Raw genomic sequence first — 3,593 nt, forward strand, 5'->3', positions numbered from 1 at the left:
AATGTCTGTCCCTAGCCTTGGTTTCCCAGGAACAAGCAGTGGCACACTTTCTACTTCTTTTAGTTTTTCCCAGGGAACTCCTGTGCCACATGCCCTCTGGTGCATGGCAAGTTATCCCAGGTGGGCTAGGGGAAGTTGGGGTCAGCACTGGGCCATCCCCAGCAGCCTTACCTGAGGTCCTGGGGGGCTTCAGCAGTGGCAATCCTGCCGCTCAGAACCTGGCCAGCAGTTGCAGTGCAGCTCTGGCAGGTCAGGCTCCGGTTTTGAGTGGTGCACACTATGTGCACCACTCTCCCCGCCCCCCCTTTTTGGCACAGGTTTTTCTGACACCTCATATCCAGGGGTCAACCCCTTCCCCCCATGCTGCTCTCTTGTATCACAGAGAACAGCTGAATGTGCTGTAAGTGGCACCACAGAGGTGCCTGCAGTGCCACATACTGCATGGCCATGCTCATCTGAACATGGCCATGTTGGGCAAGTAATAAATGATGTCATTTTATTGTGGGTGTACTTTATGTTATTTGTATGTGCATGTATAAGTATGCAAATCTATTTTACAGCACATTTTATTTGATCCTATTTTCTTTTCTGAGTTCTTGCTTTAATTAAATATGTCCTAAGACATTTCTTCTAAAATCACATAAATATCTGAAATTAAAAATGTTGAAATGAGTCTTTTCAGGATTAAGGGTATCAAATATCTTTTTACCAATCTAAACATAATGTTTGAACTGTCAACTGTTTTTTAATCATACATCAAAGGCAAGATTTATTGTCAAGTTTATCATCCTGCTGTATCACTCCTACTAAGCAAAATAAATCCAGTTTGAGAATTTTGTTTTCTCTTTTTCCTTTTGCCATTCAAATCCTATTCTTAGTCCTCTGAAGTGTATGTCAACTCTCACTGGAAGGAGCAGAAGTTTCTAGTGTATATTGTTACCAGTTAATCTTGGTGGAGAGAAGGAGGATGTTACAAATTTTTTTCCAGAGTCCTCTGAATTCTGTGAGCTTCATCAAATGTGATTATTCAGCAGCACCAGAAATGAGTTAAGCCTATAACACCTTAAAGCTGGCAGGGAAATATATATTAGGGCTGTGCAAAACAGCTGTGTTTCAATTCAGTTTTGGATTTGGCCATTTTGGAGGACAGTGATTTGATTCAGTGTTTCAGATCACTCTCCTGTTTCATTTCATCCAAATCTGTTTCAGAAATTCAGTTCTGCCAAATCTCCTCTGAATCTCTTTCAGATGGGCAGCAAGCTTTGCACAGCCCTACTTTCCATCTGGGGGGGCGGGGCTGGTGGCTGCAGGGCCCCAATGGAGAGCAGGATGGGGCCATGAGTGGCTTGTCCAGGACAGGGCTGCTGCCCTCTGTGCAGGCAAGAAGATCCCCACGTGGATCTCTGATCCCTGTCACGCTGGGTCATGGGGCAGGGAAGCAACGCAGAGCTGTGAGCAAGCCTGCTGGTCCCTGTTGAGCAACCTGGCTCCACACAGGGTAGAGATCTGTGCTGGGGTCTCCTTGCTGTCACTGCCCACCCTGAACTGCCCCAGGTCTCTGGTCCCTGTAGAGCCAGGTTGTATGGCATGAACCAACACTGCCCTGCCCCATGACCTAGCTCTGCAGGGAACATAGATCCATGCCAGGGTCTCCTCATTACTGCTGCTTGCCTTGCACTGCCCCAGATCTCTTCTCCCTGTAGAGCCAGATCACATGGCAGAGATCAGCACTGCCCTGCTGCACTGTTACTTAAATTGCCAATTGCTCAAATTCTGAGTGAGACTTTATAAAGGGGGATAAGGCAAGGTGCCACATTTATAGATTACATGAGTTAGACATAGAAGTTTTGACACAAAATTTATACAAACACACACAATTCATCATACACATCATTAAACATAGGCACACACACACACAGAAAACAAGCATTTCATCCACACATACACCAGATACAGTTACCAGCAATAGTTGCTCAATATCAGCCCATGGTGGCCAACCCGGGCTTATTGAGTAGATGATGATTTGAAGATAGCAGATTTGAAGATAACAGCTGGAGCGGGGTGAACAGATGCATCTGTGCTCCAATAAAACAGCAGTAGAAAGACACTCACCCCACTTGGCATTTTCAAAGTGTTCTTTAATAGGAATTGGCATCCTTTGTTACAGTGCTTTGAGGGTTTTTTATATCAGCTTCTGTTTTTGCAGTTGTTCTTCTGTTGTTTTCAGCTTATCTTAACCTTGGAGTGTTCTTGTTGCCCATCTGGCAGAATTTCTTCTTCTGTTATCTCCTTTGTGCCCTCAAGCTTCAAAGGCATTTTTCAGCCATTTGTTAGTTACTGGCTGGTAACTTATATTTGGTGCCTTGTTGCTTACATAAATAGGGTTTTTTTTTTCTGTTTTTATGCCATTCTTTCACCACTTACCCTTTTACTCTCACTCACACATAAAGGCTATACAGAGTTCATTCATTTATGTCAAGCAGAAGGTTACAAAATGGAGTTTTCAAGTTGCTTACAGGAAAAGACTAATGTGGTTATATTTTACTATTATTACACTTTATGTTAACATCAGCTACATTAGTTCAGTTTATGCTACATGTCCCCCCTTTGACTCTTCAAACATCAGTGATGAATAGGTCATAAACTACATTTGTCTGATAAGCAGATATTTTGTTTTCAATTGCATTTTTTAAAGTTTTGGATGCATTGATTTTATTTAAAAACACATATAACACAACAAGAAATAAACTTTTTATTACAAGAAACAATATTATTATAGGGTGCAGCATGATATTAAGTATATCTGTCCCTGAAGGCGCCCATCTTGTGAAGATGTCATACCAATTATATGCTAACATTTGTTTGACTTGTTTTGAAATTTCAGGATTTTTTTACCTAAATGCCATATAAAAATACTGTGCACTTGTGCGTTATTATGAGTGGCAGTGGTCAATTGGGTTATTTGCAAATTTTGCATCAGAAGGTTGAGCAGGGTTGTCTAACTGCCTTTTATGGAAATGTTAAACGTTAAAATTTAGCAAAATGTTATTTTTTATACTTATATTCTGAATAATTTGTTTTGTGAAATAATACATGAAAAGTAGAGTTTGAATAACAGTGACATTACACATAGATTGCTGCATGGGAGAAAATGAAGCATTTTTCCTTGGTCAAATAATTTGTTTGAGTTCTACCACACACTCAATTTATTCCATCAAAATAGAGTTTGGTTGTGCTATTATCCAATTCATCCCAGTAACATGTGGATAGTCTGTCTCTCTGGAATTAGCAGGGCTCTTCCAAGAGTGGCAATGTGCGACCAATCCATTGACTATCAGTCCATTTACTATACATATAATGATTGACAATTTTGTTTTGGTCATTCAAATATTTGCTAATTAAATGAGGTGTCCAAATATGCTTTTTTAAAAAACAAATGGAAGGGTTATGAATGACCATAATTTCTGTGTGTGTGTTTGATAATGTTCAAATTATTTGCATACTTAAGAGACCAGTTAGAGAGGTTACACACACTCTGCCAGCAAAATGGGGTCAGAGGAGGGGCAAGATGAAGTGCTCTGGGTCAAGATACA

Source organism: Gavialis gangeticus, unplaced genomic scaffold (assembly GCF_001723915.1).
Source record: "Gavialis gangeticus isolate Ggan-Ray unplaced genomic scaffold, GavGan_comp1, whole genome shotgun sequence".
Lineage (NCBI taxonomy): Eukaryota > Metazoa > Chordata > Crocodylia > Gavialidae > Gavialis > Gavialis gangeticus.